Source organism: Heterocephalus glaber, unplaced genomic scaffold (genome assembly GCF_053883595.1).
Source record: "Heterocephalus glaber isolate CG9 unplaced genomic scaffold, H.glaber_assembly_v1.0 deba00001461, whole genome shotgun sequence".
NCBI classification, from domain to species: domain Eukaryota; kingdom Metazoa; phylum Chordata; class Mammalia; order Rodentia; family Bathyergidae; genus Heterocephalus; species Heterocephalus glaber.
This window is the reverse complement of record NW_028258308.1, coordinates 46,091,487-46,112,850: the sequence shown is the minus strand read 5'-3', so window position 1 is coordinate 46,112,850 and position 21,364 is coordinate 46,091,487. Positions and strand designations below refer to the sequence as shown.

The window sequence follows — 21,364 nt, the reverse complement described above, 5'->3', positions numbered from 1 at the left end:
AGGCAGCTCCTGACCACAGTCCTGCTTGCTTTGCTGAGGCAGCCACAGGGTTTCTTGGAAGGCTCCCTGACCAGACACTCTAAGCACAGATGAACACACTGGGAATGTTCACTCCTGCCCCCATTCACCAGGGGAACTCAGATATTCTTTCTGATCAGGCTATATCTCTATCCAGTAGCAAAGTCTGCACTCCCAACTATATGTTGTGGTTTTTCTCTTCCTGACATGTGGTGGGAAAGTTCCCCTGAGGAGTGTTTCATTCAGGGCCAGTGTGTGTTAGTCCAGTTACTTTATTTATCTTACTAAATACCAATGTTCCTAGGTTTCATGTGGCTACTAGCTCACTCAACCTTCAAACTACTGTTTCCCAATGTTTCTCCTCTCCTTCCAGAGGCACACTCCTGATGGTTTGGACCAGATTCCTGCAGCATCTTGGCAGAGCCAGCTGCCCCTGGGCTGCTGTCTGAAAGCTCCAGCAATGCAATTTTCCAACTGTGATCTCCATCTGGTGAATATATTAAGCTTGATTTTTAAATTCTCATTAAACCAGTTTTTGGTTTTAGAATTTTCTTTAATCTCATGTTAGCAGTTAAAGTAAAAAACAAATACATTACAATCAAATTCAAGACTGAAGTACAGCCAGTAATAAAGAGTGGGAGAGATGGAGATATCAAGAATTAGATATCAACATAAATATTACCACAGCACTGATCAGTGGTGATGTCTTGACATCTAGATTGAATTCATGTATTTGAAAGAAAAATACCTTAAAAATATGTACATTTATATATGTATTTTATATACATATATTTCCTTCATTTTATATATATACAGTAATGACTATAAAATGAAAAAGCAGTTGCTGTACAATGACTAACTGATTTTTATATATCAGATGTTATTGACAATTGGGATATCTATGATCACTATTTTTTATTTTCTAAAAAAACAAAATTTCATAACAAAATAATGATAGAATAACAGTCATCAATGCACAATGTATTATTATCTTCAAAATTGTTACTCAGAATACAAGACAGACAAAAAAGATTCTCTCTTACAAAGAAGAAACATAATAGCACAAAACTTTCAAGATTGTGAATTTTACAGGAGAAAAAGTTTTTTAAAGTATATAAGAATAAAATCAGAACCATGGGGAAGGTACTTATTATCCTCCACTGTTCTCCTAATTGCTTTCTTCTCCAAAGTCCAGAGAGAATTTCAGACAAAACTTTGATCCAATCCCATGGAGAGCATAGTAAAACTCAAGGTGACATTATTGCTCCACCTTGCCATGCACACTTAACTTGTCCACACCCACCAACCCACCAGGTGAGGCTGCAGGGCCATCTGAGGGGAGCTCACCACACAGGCAGAGAGCATGGGAGGAGCAAAGGGCAGCCACTGCTCTGGACTCATGGATCTGCTGCTGAAACTTTCTGCTAGTTGTTGATGATATTTCATAGTTTTTCTATATCATTTATTTTCTTGAGAAAAGAAAATGTGCTTTCTTCTTAAAGCGTTCATACAGCATTTATTTATAACATTTCTTTACTGTAGCACAGTAAGAAATAAGAATTTGATTTCCAGTATTTCTGAACAAACCAATACATGTTTATGCCTTATGTTTAGATGATCATATGATGTATTTGTTTCCTGGGACTTAGCTTTTACAGAGAGAAAGTGACAGTTACACTCCAAGAGGGGACAATGTTGGAAAGTTACAGAAATGGAGGAAATATGGGACTCAATCATATTTATGTTTCTCTGAGGAAACTGACAGTGCTTGGCTGAACACAAAGTGTGGACTACACTGGAGGATGGTGTTTACGGGAGAATGGGGGGTTACTGCTTAGTGTCCCACCTTTGGGCTAGACATGAGACTTTCCTCAGTTTAGTTCTTCAGTGTTAGGCAAATACCCTGAGAATCTGACTTTGAAATCTGTGAGGGAAAATAAGGTAAGTAACTGACACGCACTTGGGGAAGAAGAAACATGGGGAAGCATTAGAACTCTGCTCAGAATGATGATGTCAAGTTCAAAGAGTGGTTCAGTGTCACCTTACAGCACCATTACTTATCCCCCCAGTTAACCATGCCCTAAGTTGTGTAGTTGAAACTCAAGGAGTTGGACAGAGAAGAAGAATGAACAGGTAGATCAGTGCCCGTGAGTGACAGACATACAGTGTCCCCTGGTCTGTCTGGTGTCCACATCCACAGTGGCTGTTGTGTGGCTTCATGACCATGAATTCCCCTGAACAAGGAGCAGCAGAGATGTTCCTAACACACCTCCACCCTCATCCACCTCCTGCTCCCCTCTGCTCACTCAGCAAACAGCACCTGGGGATCACATGCTGCTCACTACTTCATACTCAATCCACTCTGTGCACAAATACAGATTACATCAGCAGGTGTGCTCTGTGGTTTCTTGGGAAGTTTTTAAATTTCTGCAAAGCTCTGTCTTCTTCTGACTGTGGAGGGAGGATTTGATTGGAAGGAAATTGCCTCATATTCTATCAGCCATCTATCTATCTATCCTCTATCATTTTATCCATCTTCCCAATGTGTCTTGGGTTTTGGATACTTATATCAGTGCATCAGTGTGTCATCTACTGCATCATCACCTCAGAACATGATGCTGGTAGTGAGCTGAATATATGGGCTAGTTTCTGAAATTATTACGAGGTCATAAAATGTATTTGAACCTGTACTTTTTGAAGCAATCATGCACGGAGACAGGTGATGAGCATCAGGCCAGAAGAGGAACAGACAGCTGGAACATTTCAGTGTTGCTTAGTTTTCCTCTCTGCTCTCCATTTTCCAAGAAAAATTAATTATGGCACTTAGTGAAACCTATAGTGATTGCAAAAACAGCCAAAGTCTTGTTTGGTAAATACCAGAGACTCCCTAAATTCTATTTCTTTCATTCTGAGATTTAACGCTAATGGTAAGAGCTTTATGGAGATGAACTTTTAGGAAAATACATATTCTAGACCAAAAAAGGGATTATCCATGAAGCTCTATTTAATCAGGGTTACACTAATGCACATGTCATACATTTGTTTATATATACAGGTTCATATTAATATGTCTATATCAATAAATTTATACATGTATATAAAATAAGCAAATATAGAAACCAGAAAAATTATCAAATCCATATTCCTTTTTAAAGATGAGTTGCATGCTTGACTTATTTATTTGCAGATTTTTCTCACAGTACTCTGAATACCAAAGTATTGAATGTATAAAGACTTACACATAACATAAGAGTAGTAACAGCCATCTCTAAGATTGCCTCTGCAGAATCTAGTGTAGATGTTAACCCAAAGCATGCATGTTTATTCATTTGTGACTAGCACTCATCTGAGAGCTTTCCTTACATTGCCTCACCTAATCCTCACTATGTCTGAAGTCAAATATTATTTTCTTTTTCTTTAAGGAAGAGTGAATGGAAGATGGGAGGAGATAGGGGCCAGCTCAAGCTGAGGCTGACATCTGGCCAGAGTCTGGAACCCTAATCCCATGACCTTTAGGTCTCCAGGTTCCAGGCCTGGTGAGGGTCCCACCCTGCTCGTGGGAATGTGAGCATCATTCCACACAAACACAGGTCCTCATGGAATGGCCTGGTCCTATGGGCAGAGGGAGTTTAAATGTTCAGTGTGAAATTCACACACATATTATATTTCACTTATTTTAAATATGTCATATTTAGAACATACATCAGTGCATTTTAATACTTAATCTTAAAAACATAATGATTGGACGTGTTTCCTACTTCAATAATGAAAACTCAAGGAATAAGAAATTTGATTTCTCTTATTGGCAATGATTTTGCTGATTATGTTAATAGAGAGCATTGAGTTGGTAAACCTTCTGTACTTGTTGATAAACTACAGTGTCATCAAGAAGTTCCTAACCTTGACATGTGGAACTTCATTATCAGTTACCAATTAATTTGAATAATGGTGGTGAGATCTTAGCTTCTTTTCACTTTTTGAGACACAGGTAATACATATATATCCATCAGGCCCCAGGCCTGTGGGGCTGCCTCTGGTTATGCAGTCAGGTTCGTGCATATGACTCCAGGATGCTCTCTAAACAGTCTTCCAGAGGGTCATGTTACATTAACCCCCAACTTCTCTTCCTGGTCCAGGTGGAACCCCATGGACAGCCCCAACTGGATGCCCAAGTACACTACATGGGTAGATTTCATCCTGGTGGGGCTCTTCCCTCAGTCCAGACACCCAGCTCTGCTGTTCCTGGTCATCTTTGTGATGCTCCTGATGGCCTTGTCAGGAAATGCATTGCTGATCCTCCTGATATGCGCCAACACCTGCCTTCACACCCCCATGTACTTTTTCATCACCCAGTTGTCCCTCATGGACATGGTGTACATTTCCACCACTGTCCCCAAGATGCCCATGGACCAGGTCATGGGTGAGAACAGGATCTTGGCTCCTGAGTGTGGGAGGATGCAGATGTTCCTCTACTTGATGCTAGCAAGTTCAGAAGTTTTTCTTCTGGCAGCCATGTCCTATGACTGCTACATGGCCAACTACCATCCCCTGTGTTACCCCATCCTGATGAACCACAGAGTGAGTCCCCTCCTGGCATCTGGCTGCTGGTTCCTGGGGTCAGTGGACGGCTTTATGCTGACCCCTGTGACCATTACCTTCCCCTTCTGCCACTCCCGGGAGATTAATCACTTCTTCTGTGAAGTCCCTGCTGTGATGATGCTCTCCTGCTCAGACACCTCATTCTATGGGTGTTCATGTACCTGTGCTGTGTTGTCATGCTCCTCGTCCCCATGACAGTCATCTCAAGCTCCTACACCTGCATCCTCCTCACCCTGCTCAGGATGAACTCATCAGAGGGCCTGAAGAAGGCACTAGCCACCTGCTCCTCCCACATGACCATGGTGCTTCTCTTCTATGGGGCTTCTGTCTACACCTACATGCTTCCCAGCTCCTACCACACCCCTGAGAAGGACATGGCGGTGTCTGTGTTCTACATAATACTCACTCCTGTGCTGAACCCCTTAATCTATAGTCTTAGGAACAAGGATGTCACAGAAGCTCTGAAGAAAATGTGCAGTGTGAGACCTGCCTTTCACAACATGGTAAAATAGAGAATGCATGTACTCATGGGTTCATTTCCTTCTCTCTGCTCATCAGAGATTTAGGGTTTTATGGGACCATTGTTCCTCAGACTTTCACATCATGAGGTCTCTGCTCACATCATCCCTTTTTAAGGAATTGTTTTACTGTTCCTGAATGTTCTCCATCTGTGTCCTCTTTGTCCACTCAAAACCCTTGTTAAATTGTGTCTTATTGATGCTATGTTTTCTAACGTTGATAACTGCTCTTTAACTATAGGAAAAATGTTGTTCATATTGTTAGGAAATACATGATAGACTATTTAGAGGAAATTGTCATAAAGTTTACAACAGATATGGGAAACAGAGAGAGGGAGAAACGGTAGAGTATAAGGGGATGCAATATTAATAATGAGTGAGTCTAGTTATTTGTATCTGAGATTCATTGTACTATCATTTTCATGATAATTTATGTAAACTTGAAATTATAGCCAAAACACCATCCTGCTGCAGGGTCTCAAAGCCTTACATCCATCTTATTATAAACAATGAATTTAGCCCATCTCTAAGAGTTGAAAAGTCTTAACAGTTCCAGCAAAGTCCAACTCCAAACTCTCCTCTGCTACTCAAAGTAAATGCTTAGTTATGAACCTGTATAACACAAAATAGTTAAATGCTGGTGATATATAGTGTACATGATAAACATTCCCATTCCAAAAGGAAGGAATAAAGAAACACGCCAAAGTAAGACTAAACCCAAGGAGAGAACACCTTAAATCCTGAAGTTCTATGTCCAGCATCTGGGCCAAGCTGTGTTGTGACATAAGCTCCAGAGAACTTGGGCAGCCCTGACTTTCTGTTATTGCCAGTTGTAGCATACAGGTGCCTCAGTACACACCCATGGCTTTCCTCAGCAGATCTTACTCATTTCTGAGGTCTCAAATTTCCTGGGCTCTTCACTGCACTATTGCTTTCAGTCTTATAGCTTCACACACTGCCCTCTGAGGGTGCGTGCACACTGCCTGGCCTCCCAGGCCTTCTTCTGAAATCTGTGCAGAAACCTCCATGACCCCATAACTCTTGCATTTGGATACCTATATAACCAGCAACACATCAATGATGCCAAGGTCTGCTATCAGTTATGGCAGTAACCAGCCCACCTTGGACCATGCATGCAGCCTTTGAGTGTCTCAGCATATAAGCACTGTGAAAAGAATGCAGAGAACCAATTCCCTAGGTGCCCTTCCCAAGCAGAAGGCCAGGGGATACACTTCATTAATGAAATGTTACAGTTTCACACTTTTAATCTGAAAGATGGGGTTTTTCTGATTCCTAGGATGCCTCTAAACCATCTTTCCTGAAGTCCTGGTGCAAACTACTTGGCTTCTTTTTAATGCAGATATTTTTTCAACATCAATGGTTTTCTTTGCCCCAACTTTTCAGGAACTTCCTTTTGAGCAAAACAGAAAATGATTCAAACAGTGTAGTTCTGCCATTTACTCCTTATTTTCACTGGAGATTTAGCTACAAGCACCCAGCAGTACCCACGCCACAGCCTGAATGGTGGGCCAACTCAACATTTCTTTTGTTAGATTAATTAGTCTACTGCAAATTAATCTCCATCTCCAACTATGTCTCCAGACATGAGCAAAATGTAGCCAATTTTTCTGCCAGACCATAACACATGACCTGGAGTCCAGCTGTCAATGGATTCCTTGTTCCTAACTGAAACCTCCTTAGCCTGGCCTCCTGAAACTGTGTGCTTTTCTAGTAGAATACTGGCCTTCAAATATCTGATGAGAATCTCCCATCAAATTCAGCTTACAACATGCTAGGTCTACAAGGCATCTCTAAAACTTTCCAAATTCCCCTTGAGAACTAGGACTCTAGGCTTCTGTATCACATGGTCAGATACAGTCACAGCAATGGTCCCTCTACTCTGATACTAGTATTTGCTTATTACTTTCTTGTCATGGGATAATATACCCAACAACCACACATCAAAAGAGCTGAGGTTTATTTAGACTCATGATTTCAGTCCACACTCTACCGACTCCCAGCCAAGAACAGGATGTCAGTTTGGTAGGGCAGAATAAAGGTGCTCAAATAATAAAAGCCATGAAGCAAAGAGAGGAAAAGGAGGCAGAGATTAGAATGCACCCTTTCAAGTCACAACCCCAGTGACTTGCCATGCCCCAGCTCCAAACATGAGAAATTAGGAGTCATTTTAGATGAAAACCATAATAACAACTCAATTATTTTTAACTCAGTAATTTTTAAACAAATAACTGCATGATAATGTTGATCTGAATTTATTTTATTGTTGCATATGAAAAAACTGAATCTGTGATATCATTTTGAATAGTCAAGCCAGATGAACACATGGGACATATTTATTCAAATATCACTTTTATTTAATACTACATTCTGAGCCATGCAAAGATAAATAAATGAAATAGAACATGGAAACTGAGAAACTTAGTTGAGATAATGCCTCATACAGTAGAATGAACTTTTTTAAAACAAAATCAGGGTGTCTGCAAAGCAAGAATACATATCAATTCAAGAGCATGTCCAGGGGACCTTGAAGAGGTTTCCTAAATTCAGCTGAATGATCTGACCACCTCCTGCTCATGGGCCTCTAGCTGCTATCACCTTGTGCTGAACTCCGGGGCTGTCAACTTCCACAGCAGAGCTGTTGTTCTGTTTCCCTCACATTGAATGATCAGGCTCTACATCTTTCTTCTACACTGCTCTCCTCAGTTATTATAACCTGATGGCTTTACTCATTTACAAAACTTATTGTCTGCAAAACTTTAATCCTTATTTATTGGTACATGTATATAATTGCTGTGTCCTTCTACCATAAACCTATTACTGTATCCAAGCAGAAAATTTCTCTTATTTATATTTCTGCATCATTGCTAAATGCCTGGTACATGACAGACACAGAATAAATACCTATGAATTTGTTATTGTTTTTAGAGGACAAAGCAAGCCTTTCATCTATTTCTTTTTTAAATCAACTTTTCTGGTATATTTGCAATTCAAAAAATCGCATCCATCCTAGGGATTTTGTATCTGTACATATCATATCTTAATTCTTTTTTCCCACTCCCTGCCCCTCCCTACCAACTCCTCTCTGAATTTACAAAACTTTGTTTCCATTTTTTCTTTCCATTCTTTCTTTTTATTCCTGTTACTTTCTTTTTTTTTTTTTTTTTTTTTTTTTTTTTTGGTACCAGGGATTGAACTCAGGACCTTGCACTTGCAAGGCAGGTGCCGGAACCACTGAGCTAAATCCCCAGCCCATATTCCCGTTTCTTTCCCTCCCTCCTCCCCTTCTTCAATTTTCATTTGAATGGTTTTTTTCCTACTTCTCCATATCTAGTTTCCTTGGGTTTCTCAATGAAGAAAAAAATGTGATATTTAAATGTGTGTCTAATTTATTTCACTTAAAATTATGTCCTTAAAGTGCACCCATCTACCTAAAAATGATTCAAATTTATTCCCATCTATGGCTGTGTAGCAATGCATTGTATATAAAAACCACATTTTCTTTATCCATCCATCTGTTGATGAGCATCTGGGCTGTTTCTGAGCTTTCACTCTCACAAATTGGGCTGCTATAAACATGGCCTCACATAAATTGCTGTGGTATGATGAGTTTAAATCTTTTGGGAAGATACCTAGAAGAGGACTACCTGGACCAGATGGAACCCCTAATTTTAATTTTTTGAGGAAATTTCATACTTTTTTCCATAATGGTTGTACCAATTTACACTCTCACCAAAGTTGAAGCCAGGTTCCATTTCCCCACAGTGTCACCAATATTTATTATTATTGATTTCTTGATGATAGCCATTCCATCTGGAGTGAGATGGAGTATCAGTGTTGTTTTAATTTGCAATTCAGGAATGGCGAGTGATGTCAATCACTTTTTTATATATTTATTTGCTGTTTGTACTTCTGCATTTGAGAAGTGTCTATTCATTTCAGATATCCATTTTTGGATAGAGTCTTCAAATTTTAAGGATCTGATTTTTTTGAGTTCTTTATATATTCTAGACAGTAGTCCTTTGTCTGAAGAATAGATGGTAATGTTTTTTTCCCACACAGAGAGTTGTCTCTTCATTCTGTTGGTTGTTTCTTTTGCTGTGTAAAAGCTTTGTAATACAATATTGTCTCAGTTGTTGATTGTAATATTTTCTATGCAATCAGGGTTTTCCTATGAACTTGCTACTGAAGAGAACGAATCCCTGTAATTATCCCACAATTTTTTGAATTTTTTTGCCACATTCACAATCTAATTTTCAAAAGAACAACTCATTTTATTTTCAATGAATTGTTTTGTGTTTCATGTCTCTCATATTCTTAATTTCCTCTGAGCAATTTTAACTTTCTAGGAAGAGAGGAAGTTAGGATTTCGCACCTTTTTTGTTAAACCCAATGACTAGATAAGTATTATTTAGCTAAAACCTCTGCAAAACATTTTTCCTTTGTGCATGAAGCAAATGTTTCAAGTAATATCAAATTTCATAAATTTCTCCTTTGGTACATTTGTATTTTTTAGTTATTTTAATTCTTCAATATTTATTTTTACGCCCGTAGGTTATAGACATTTCTTAGGTAAGAGTATTTATCAAGATTTTTAAAGTTTGTTTACTCAATTTAAGTCACTTTGCTTAAATTGGCACTTATCCAAACTAGATTTGCCTTATATAAAAAATTTTATGTCTTCTATATCAAGATTCTTTACATGCACCCAGAAAATGATAGAAGATTCAAGTTCTCCCTGAACAAAGAGAGTGGGTGCATCTTGTTCAGATGTAGTCTTTTTTTTATGTCGTACAGTGACTCTTATTTTATACAATTAAGTAATTAATTAACATAAGAAAATACTGATGGGGTGGCAGGAAACTTTGATATAGTCCATTTTCTAAACAATTTTTAAAATTCATCCACATTTCAGCTGGGTATCATGGCACATGCCTGTAATCCCAGCATTTGGGAGGATGGCCATGACTTCAAGGCCATCCTCAACTACATAGGAAGTTCAAGGCCAGTCTGGACTACATAGTGAGACTCTGTCTCAAAAAAACAAAACAAAAACAAAACAAACAAGAAAAAACAAAATTCATCCACATCTTATGAAAATAACATAATTCCATTTCACAAAAACCATTGAGATATGAACAACAAGATCTTCGTAGCAAATAAGTTCAATATACCTGAATTACAGATATATCAGTCATTATAATGGAAGTAAGAATATTCTCATATAGAAGAGCAAAACAAAAATAACTTACAGTGGTCAAATTCTAAAAACATGACTCAGAGGAAAGGGGATAAATTAGAAAATAAAGACCATTAGCCAGTAGAAAGAATAAGAACCAATCACCCTGTCACATTCTCCATAAAAAAATTGTCATCTCCTTTCCCTTGTCATGAAAGTACCAAATTGAAGGGCTTGGAGGCCCTCAAATGGATACTACTTATAAAGGCAATTCTGATGGCTTAACATACAAATTACCTACAGTGAAAATACAATTTGATAACTAATCCAGATATGCCTTTCTATGCAAAATTTAGCTTGTATATAGTTTAGCATTTTAAATGAGCACTTTGCAACCTTGACCAAATATCAGTCATCTCCTGAGGTTTTCTATTATGTATTAAAATCAAATCTACATAGGAACAAATATTATTCCTGTTTTTCTCCTCAAAATCAAATGTCCTGAAGCCTTTGTGTTTCTCTGGAATGAGGGCGAGTTTCTGAAGGCACATTCCAGTATAAACATCATCAATGGGATAGAGATGAACCCGGTCAGTGATGTTGTACAGCCTCAGGGCCAAGTGGCCAGAGTAGAGGAATCCACCTCCCCCTGCATAAGGTGGGTAAACCCCAGAGTAAACAACTTCCAGGATGTAGTACTTCAGTTTATAATCTTGATGGGGCCCAGCATTGTGGATCACATCACCTATAAACAAATCTTCAGCTTTGCTCTTGGACAAGCTATTCAAGTAATTCAGGATGTAATGGGTGTTCACAAAAACATTGTCATCACCCATGAAAATGAACTCAGTGTCTGGGCAGGAAGTACTCACCCACCTGAGAAACAGCACTTCCTTCAGAAGCAAGTTGAAGAAAGTGTCTCTGTAGTTCCACATAAGAATGTCTTGGTGCTTCTCACTCTCAAATTTCAGCATATCTGAAAGGTCTGGATGGTTGTCCTCTGGGGGGGTCTGGCCCAGCAAGAAGACATGCACCACTGTCTTGTTCCCCACATGGGTTTCTCTGCCCCAGGATTCCCGAATTGCTTGTCTTCCAGTGAAATGTGGAGTGAGGGACTTAATAGCTAGCCATAAGAAGGGTTTCTTTACACATTTATTTGGCTGATCTATAATCAAGTGAATAATTTCAACATCTCAAATATAAGAGAAAGTCTTTAAATCTGTCTGGCAAATTGTTAAAATCTGTTATAACTGATGTGACCCTCAGGTCAGGTTCACAATATTTCAGATGGCTTATATTTGAAGACTCATATCCACCCCCCATCTGGTTGGCCAATGGGATTGTACGGCTTGTTCAGCTTTTCTTGTTCTCTGTTCCAGTATGCCTGGGGAGGACTAGATATCTTCCAGAACTTTTCTTTGGGTATTATTACCTCCCCTTTTCCATTTTTTTCTTGGCTACTGCTTTTGGAGACTTCCACAATCAAATAAATGAAGACGTTTGCCATCATCAGGATACCCAACAGCTTTATTCTTTGACGTCCAACACTCATTTCTCATATCTATCCATCCTGGAGTCTGCCCCTGCATTGAGAGCCCGGTGAGTGTGATTTCCTCACATCTTCACCTCCCAGACTGTCTATCTGCTGCTTGCCCCTTGCCAGCCCTTTCCAGGTTCTTTTCCGGGGGCAGCTCCAGCTAGGCGGGGTGGGGACAGGCAATCGAGGCTACATCCACGTCCTGGCCGCTCCGCGTGGCTCAGCCCGGTGACCAGCCCCCCTCATGCTCCATGCGCTGTGCCCAGCAGGGCGGCTCGCAGGGTCTTCGGCTGGCATGGCTGTGGCTGCCTCCCGCATTTGTTGCTGCAGCGGCAGCCCAGATGTAATTTTCATTCACGCACTCTCATTAAAATCACCAAGTAATGTAGATTTGTATCTGCTCCTTCTGGAATAAATGAAACATAAAAGGTATTCTTGACATTTAATTATGTATAATTATATATTACATAAACATGTGCAAAAGTACAACCTGGAAGAAATATGCACATACACCAGTATTCTGAGGTGATGATGTTAGAATTTCATGTGGGTACACTGTTATCATAGGTATTTTAGTTGAATTTGATCTTGGATGTAGCATATTACAAAATTCATTGGGATTAACAATATAGATTTATGAAAGAGAGATTATATCTTATAGCCCACACTAAGGCTTGTCTCCTTTAAAATGACAATATAGCCTTTCCACATTGTCATATATAATCTTGTGTACCATTAGATTGCAACCTTGACCCAAGTGAGGACCATCAGAGTTTCCCTACAGCCCTCCTGTTCTTTGGTACACCCGAGAGGCCAAGGCAGACTCACTTCTCTTCTAGGTTGTCACCATCTTGTACACCATGGCTGTCATCATCAACTTGGCTGTCATTTTATTCTTCCGTGTGGATCTTTATCTCTAAACACATGCCCATTCTGCTTAGTAACCCCTCCATTGCCATTGGTCATGTCCTTGAATCGCTCTGTTGCTATCTTCAGCTTCTGCTCCACCACCTTCATGCACTGACCACTCCTATGGAAGCCGTCCCTTGTGGCCTGGAGGACTAGCCTGACTGAATCTTTCATCCTATCTCCTGGTAGACTCCAGCCATCTGTGTCAATCATGACATCCACACAGTCTTCCTAGGCCATTCTCTGAAATATCACTGAGAAGGTGGGTTTAGTTAGAACAGTAATTTATACCTTATTGTTTACCCTGATGGTTATACATGTAATCCTGTTGAAAACACATATACAAATGCAATAGTATTTAGAAGGCACATCATTATTTAATGTTTATTTGCTAAGATGAGCATACTACTTGCAGGACTGAATTTTGAAGAAGACATATTATTTCTTCAGGAGCATGACTAACGTGACCTGCACATTCTAGAAGTAGAGTCCAGCTCTGGATTCAGCCACACCAGCAGAAGGGAGAGAACTCCCCTGCAGTGTGCCTGGTGCTCCGGGCATGTGAAGCCTTACATTTCACATGTGATATGAGAAACCCAACCTGAGTACAAAGAAGTGACTCTACTTGAGTGTGTTGTGCTGTGGTTTTCATTTCTTTGGACCTTGGAGAAGATGAAGCACCAGACTGAGGCTCCTCAGAATGCCTTTGTATCCCGAGGTGGTGGGGATGTGGATTCCTTGAGACAGGTAGCTCTCTAATTTGACTCAATTTCCATGTAATTACAAATGTGAAAAGCTGTCTTACTTGTTCTTTAGTCTCAATAAAGAAAAGGGAATAGGCTAGGGATTTAGCTCAGTGGTTCCCCAGCCTGCCTCACAAGCGCAAAGACCCGAGTTTGATCCTGGTACCAAAAAAAAAAAGAAAAGGGAATTTTAAATTTCATACAAAATATCAATAAAAAATAAAGTAGGTGCCTTGTGAGTTCTGTGTTATGTCTTTCCTTATGAATTTGTGGAATCAGAACCCTCCTTAAATCCAAGTGAGTGTTTGTAAATGGGGATCACATAGTAAAGCAGGCTTCCAGAAATTAGGCTCATTAGTTGGAAATTTCTGTTCAGGTTAAAGAGCCTTCTCAGGTGCTCTGTTGTGGTGGAACCCCCAGCGATATCAAGTGCTCACAGGAAATTGCAAGATTTATCCATCTTCTGATCGGGCAGAGTCCTGGAGGCCTGCCGGGCCTCACCCGGAGGGTGGCACAGGCAGAGTCCCTGGGGTCCTGGCAGCGGTGTGTGCAGAGAGAGGCTGCACTGCAGGCTGAAGTGATACTGTCTGCCAGAGGCTCCCGGTTAGATGGAAGGCCGAGCTAATCAGGGCATGCGAGGGGTAATGGGGTGAGGAAAGCAGATCATGGAAACCTAACTCGCTGTGCAGGTTTTCCCTGCACACCAAGTCCACAGTGGGTGCCTGGGCTCCGGGACTGGCAGTTGGGCCCAGGTACTGCATCCTCCTCCTCTCCACAGCTATGCTCTCCAGCTGCCAAGGAAGAGACCCACAGGTTGGCTTCCGTGTGAGGCCTCCAGGAAGCAGAAGTAGTGCTGGTCACTTCTGCTATGGCTTTGAAGTCAGAGTGAGAGGGCTGGAGTGCCCAGGCTCTAAGGAGAAGAATTCTGAGAGCCTCCCTAGTAACAGTGACATCTCTGGAGTAGTTCTTTTTTGTCACTGTGCTTTCCTTCCAGCTTTAGCATACTTTCTGTTAAGTAAAGGTCAGATCTTCTCAGTCCTGCAGCTGCTGCCCAGGTGGCCCAGGGTCCCAGGCAGCTGGGGAACTCAGGCCACAGAGGGGCCTAGCTGTTAACATTTGCACACCCAGGGCAGGCCCAGGCATGCTGGCTCCAGGGGCACCATAAGCACAGCAACGGACTTTCTCACTGCAAGACTCAGAACAGTGAAAATTAATTGTGGCTTTAAACAAGTACAGAAAGGCTCTGTCATTCACTGAGGAAAAGACCAATGCATACAATATCACATGAAAAACAATTATATATAAGTGTGTGTGTGTGTGTGTGTGTGTGTGTGTGTGTATATATATATATATATATATATATATATAATACTTATATAAGCACTTCAAAATTAAAGGTCCAGTATCATGAGGGAGAGAGAATTTTGGGAGTACATCATGCAGAGAACCAGTTTCTTCCTGGAGAAATGACTATGTAGCACCAAAGGATGATAATTACTCTACTAAAGATATATAAAGAAAAATTATAATAAAACTGTTTTTTTGTTGAAGTGAAATGTTTAACATTAAAACACTTGAGCAAGGCAGAGTGGCACTCTCCTGTAATCCTGAGACACTCAAGATGAAACAGCACTGAAAATGAGAGGCCAGCCTGGGCTACGTAGTGTGTTTAAGGACAGCCTGCACCACATATCTCAAAAAAATTAAAATACTTCCAAATTAAGCAATTCAGTCAAATTCAGTGCATTCAACATTTTTACCTAATTCTGAAGCATTTCACCCACCCACTCCCCAAAGCTCTTTTCCAACTAAGCAATTATGTCCTTATATTAGGGATTAACATGAGTTTTGGAGGCCTATACTTTTCCTCATGATAATATTACCAAGATTTCTCCAGATTACAGCATTCCACAATATTGAAATCATTTTATTGTTGAATAACCCTCCATTTGTGTGTGTGTCTGTTCCTATAAACTATAATTGAGCATCTTTTCATATATATTGTGGCCATTTTTTTTTTGGAGGGATGTTTATTGACCATTTTAAGAGTTATCTGTAATATTTTTGGTGCATTCAGTTACTCAGGCAGAGTCTATGCAAGTTCCCGAGACATCAAAGATCGTGCTTCACCACTGAAAGACTATGGATACTGTCGTCATGGCCATTATTGTTCTCCAAATGAACATTCCTCTAAAGGCTATAGGTAACTTTTAAAACTGTACCAAATAAATTGCTGAAGTTGTTAATCCTCATATGAATTGAAAGCTTTTTAATGTGGAATTTCAGTGACTCTGACAGCTACAGTGGGGGGATGAGATAGAGAGTATTCTGAACATCCAAGTGGAGCTAGTTACAGAGTTGCATATGAGAGTTATGTTAAGAGTTCAGATTTGACTTGTATCTCATAGAATTATATTTCATAGACTAGATTTCACTCTTAATGAAATTTTCCTCTGCTGAGAGGAAAGATATTCATGGCCTCTTTGTTAGTATCAGGACCTTTGTATTATTTTAATTCTCATTTTAAAAGTTTGGGATTTGGGATAAATAGTCTCTTTGTCCTACTAAAGAGAAATTAAAATACTGGTAAAGAATGAGTGTTTAACATTCTGAGCTCTAGAACAGTATGAACAAAATATAAGCTCATTTTCAGAAAAAAAAGTAAAATTTCCCAAATATTTAATACTCAAAATTAAAAGTTATGGAATGCTACAAAAATATTTAATGTCCTTAAAATTTTGTTATTTTACTATTTTTCCCTGTAGGGAGTTCCTGTGGATCAGCATCTACAAAAGGGAACCCACAGATACATGATGGAAACCATCACTATGATAATTCTAACTACATATGGGATGGATACAGTGGAACTAGGGAAAATTACTCAAGCAGTCAAAGGGATACCTGTCGGAGTGGTCATGAGCATAGTGGTAGACAAGAATGAGGGATTCAGTTTTCAGTGGATAGGATGAACCCTGTTTCTTGTGAGTTATATGCTGGCTCAAGGTGTGGGGGTTCCAGAGGAGGTCATGGGTAGAGCTTATCTGAAAGAGGGGACTGAAGCAAATATTAGAGTCAGTTATATACCAAACTTCCTTTCCAAAAATGAGAATTAAGGGGCCAGGGATTTAGCTAGGTGGTTCCGCTGACTGCTTCACAAGTGCAAGAACCCAAATTCGATTCCAAGTACCCAAAAGAAGAAAATTAAATGCTACTTTGCCTACATTACCTGAATATTACTAAAATAAGTATGTTGGTTTTGAAGGGCCAAGGAACATATGGTAACTTTTCTTGTGTGAAATTTTTGAGTCCAATGATAAAGAATTGTTAGGACTAATTCCATTAATTTTTAATGCTAATTAGAAATAGAAATTATGGTTTTATATTAAATACCTGTATTATTAAATTTTTCAGATTAAAATTCCATGTAATATCATTTCTTGTCCGATGTTTTATGACCTTACACAAGATTATATTTGGAGGATGACCTCGCCATGTGTATGTAATTGATAGGTGTTTATAAAATAATGAACATGTAACATCTCATACTCAGCTGTATCTGCAAGGCTACATTCAGTTCCATCAGTGTTGTCACAAGGAGCAGATTTTCATGCCTTTTTCTGTCTGAGAGGATTCCACTGAGCATATGACCCTGTACTGCATTGTGTTTGTCCATCAGTCCATGGGTAGGTGGTTTCTTTCCACTTGTGACTGTTGTGCACACCCCAGCATCAGCTGTGAACCTGTGTGTGTGGTACAGCATCATTGGATCCTGTCTCTATTCCTTTCCAATAGATACACGGTACTAGAAAGACCAGGGCATTTCAAAGCACATCCCTGACATACACCGATGGAGGCTCAAGTCTCATGTAACCAAGGGAGCATTTTAAGCTGATGGCGACCAGCATATTTGGCTAAGAATTATATCAGGGACTTTGGAAACTAGCCAAGCTTGTGCTACCGGTACCAACTGCCTGCTGGTCTGAATGTTAGGTGAGAGTGTCCTTCAAATACTGGAGCATGCAGTGTGGGAAGAAAGACAAGCTATGGGTTGGCTGTCTAAATCCACCCCTCCAGTAGGTGGGAGACAAACAATGGAGTATAGGCCCGTGCTGTAGTCCATCAGGCTGCCTGTGGATGCTGCCACAACTCTCTGGTTAAGAGTTGTTCTGTGCATGCTCTCTGGGTCCCCCGAGAGTTGCTGGTGCTCTGTGCACAGCCTTGTGGACTTACAAGGGACTGTGCCCTACAGGCCGAGTTCCCTGCAGACTTTTCCTGAGCACTGCCCTGTCGACTGCAGTGGCTAGGGGGGCCCTTGGGATCTGCTGTGCAGAGCTGTCCTTTCACTATGCACCTCCTGTGGGATTTGCTGGGCAGTGCCTTTGTCCAGTACACAACACCTGCGTGCTTTGCTCTTGTTGTTCTTGGAAATATTCTCCACTCCCCTAGTGAAAATGGGGAAGCAGAGGCTCAGATCCTAGAAGGTCAGTGGGCACATGGCTCATGCTACAGTTGATCTGTCAAGGAAACAGGCACAAGAGCCCCACAACTCCCCACTCCCAAAGCTGCCAGGACTTCTCAGCCTCAGGGACACTCTACTTCAGTGAGAGGTGCCTCATTTCCCTTCATGGCAAGCCAGAGGAGACTCAGGTCTCCAACTGGAGAGCTGCAGCAAAGGATGGGCAACAAAACAGCTTGTAAATCTGGAGAGGAGCATGCCACATGCACTTAGGCAGGTGGAGTCCAGCAAAGGCTGTCCTGTGACATCTGTGGTAGACTGGGAGGCTGGCGCAGCACACACCTGTGTCCTTACACCTCCTAAAAGATAACCTCCACCCCCATTCTTTCAGGAGCCCTGCCAAACATTAAACTCCAAAATTTCTTCTCCCCAGCAGGTCCAGCTCAGCCCTTCCCAAACTCTCTTTCCTGTCTCCTCTCTCCCTTGCTTTGCCCCACTCACTCCAATTTCTCTCATGCTCTCACTCTGTTGTTTCTCTCAGGGCCTGCCGGTGCCTTTGACTTGTCTCTCAGTCCCAAAGTCCTCACATGGCCTGGCCAACGACTTCCCTATGGAGTTCTGATCTTCTCCAACCACAGCTTTCCTGCAACTTGAACTCCCCATCTGGTCCAGAGGGATGGAAACTGTTGGGGGACAGACACTGGCCAGAATGCACAGGGTCGTTACTGACCCAAGGTGGGCCTCTATGTGTGTGATGCAAACACCTGGGCCTCTGTGAGCCCATCTCTCTGCCTCCTGGTGAGCCACACCAACCCCTGAGCCACAGGCCCATGGTCAGTTGCTGACCCACACTGCTATGTCTTCCCTCCCCAAGCCGGCACAAGAAGCAGGCCCACAGCAGGTGGGGTGGCCCCTCGTATCACATCTGCTGTGTCCACTTCCAGGGACATGGGGCTCTTCTTTCAGGGACAATGGCATCACTGTGTGCAGGACAAGGATTCCCCATGCTCGCCCAGCTGAAGACTAGCTTGGCAGCCAGTCCTCCCTCGTCTTTCTGGGCCCACCCAAGCAATGAGGGGACAGCAGGTTGGGCCACCTCCCTAGCATCCGGGCCTTCAGCCTTTCCTTCCCTGAGCTTTCACCACTGCGCACCCGCGGGTCTGGCGAGATTGTTGACCTGGGCGTGCGAGTCTTGCTCAGGCCATGGCTGTGGCAGGGGGCAAGGTGCCTGGGCAGAAGTGAGAAAGCACCAGCCTGGAAGACTTCCTGGAGGGGCCACTGTGCGAGCCACAGGACAAGTTGGGGCATGGGGCCCAGGCTGGTGCCTTACCTGGGTCGCAGATGGGAGGCAGCCACTGATGGGAAAGCCCAGGATGCCCTCCTGCCTGGGTGCCTCCAAGAAAGACAGATCCTACAGGCTGTCTTCCAGAGGGCACCTTAGCACCCAATCTCCTGGACAAGGCCACCAGGACCTGCAAGGTGGGCAGGTGCCCTGGACAGGATCGCCCACCCGAAGCACAGCCAGCACTGCAGTCCCACCCCACAAGGAGCATCCGGGAACTCCCAGTGTTTTGAGAACTGGGCTCTGGCCCAGCTCAAGCAGGGGCTTGGGGTGGCTCTCTGCTCCAGCTGGTGTCACAGCTGTTCCTGTTGCTCAGCAGCACCCTTTGGCAGAGAGAGCACAGGGCAAGGAAGGCCAGGCTCCTGTGGAACCTGGATTACAAGAAGCATTGCACTTCCTTGTGGCACTGTTAATTGCAGGGGAAAGGGGACAGAACCAGAGGCATAGTAAGATCTTGTGTGGACACAAGAACTTTCTCTGTTGGGCCTCAGCACACAGGCAGTTGCCCCTCAGGGAGGGGTGGTGGTGGTCAACAGGGCAGGCTTTTGGCCACAGTCTGATGTGCACACAACCTGGAAGATGCCCCACATAGCCCGGAGCTTGCCTGAAGAAAGTCAGTCAGGGACCTAGGAAGGGGACTGGAGCCTGCAAGGCCTGTGTGTCTATAGATCCCAGATCCCATGTGCTCTCTGCTATAAGACTCCTCTCCCCTCTCCCTTCCCCCCATCTACCTCTCTTTATCTTCTCTGTTTCTGTCTCTCTCTGTCTTACTTTTTCTGTCTCTTTCTGTGTGTGTGTGTCTCTCTCTTTGTCCTCTCTTTCTGTGTCTCTCTTTCTCTGTATCTCCCTTTCTTTCTCTCTCTGTCTCTCTTTCTCTTTCTCTCTGTTTTTCTCTCAGAAGCTTGTGGAGGCACAGTAAGTCCTGAGTGATCACCTCCTTGACCCTAGGCAGATGCCCAACCACCCAGAGATGTCATAAGTGATCAGTGAGGAAGATGAAGACACGCTTAGCTACATGATCCATTTGGAAGTTAGGACTATGGAGCCTCCAGAATGGCAGGCCTAGTGTGGAGGCTGCTTATGGGGGTGGTGGAGATGAGGAAAAGAGCTCCCACTGCAAACAGGAAGTGCAAACAGGTCAGCAGAATGGGGAATGTGAACTTTCTCCACTTTGTTCTGACAGGTGGAAGAACAGGGTCCACCCAGTAATTGCTGCAAGATCTCCTTGTGCTTCAGGAACAACCCTTACTTCCAGAATGAAGTTATTGTTAAGGAGTTTTTCTGGCACATCACTGGCAAGAACAGGGTGATCCCAAGATGAGTGTTGAAGTGGCCCACCAACCTACAGCTTCTCCCCATACACTGCTCTTCCTACAGGTTACAGGACATCCCATTCTGCTGCAATTCAGTGGTGTGCTGATTATAAATGCAGAGCCCACAGCCCCAGGCAGAACAACAGCAGTCCTAACTTCTTCAACTGATTTATGGAGCACAGTTTCACAGGCTGCCACAGGATTACTCAAGTGGGTGGTGAGATGTTGGGGTCTTCTCGAGGGAAGACTGGAAACTGAAGACAGTATCCAACAAAACTTATAAAGGGAAGGGCACGGGGGACCAGAGATCCATGAGGAGTTAAGGCAAGTTTTATTGTTAGTATTCTTCTTTTATACATTTTTTTTGCAGGCTACATCAATCATTAACAATTCACAATGTTAGCCAACTAACCACCAGTTATATCTGTGAGTACATAAAACATCTAAAGAACCATCTGTGCCCATTTAATCTTAGTGCATTTTATCTAAATCATCTTGGTTACTTAAAGCTTCTAAAGAATTAGCTACACTTATCTATTCTTATACCAAGCAAATATTTGAGAGTCTTAAGGGACCACAGTGCATGAACACTGTGGGAATAACAAACAGCCTTCTGAAGTTATCTTTAACTTCTCTATCTGGGCCTGACACAGACATCAGGGCAGTCTGTCTTCCCAAGGCCATCCCATCCAAGGGCCCGAGAACGTCTCACATCCTCCACAGTGAGGGGAT

The 21,364-nt window shown here is 42.1% G+C and overlaps 2 pseudogenes; one reads left to right on the top strand and one right to left on the bottom strand.

Annotated features, from left to right (window-relative positions):
• The first annotated feature begins 4,164 nt into the window (after nucleotides 1–4,164).
• LOC101714871 (olfactory receptor 2T29-like) lies at nucleotides 4,165–5,129 on the top strand (annotated as a pseudogene).
• Nucleotides 5,130–10,700: 5,571 nt separating this feature from the next.
• Nucleotides 10,701–11,884, bottom strand: LOC147826823 (N-acetyllactosaminide beta-1,3-N-acetylglucosaminyltransferase 2-like; annotated as a pseudogene).
• Between the last annotated feature and the right edge of the window lie 9,480 nt (nucleotides 11,885–21,364).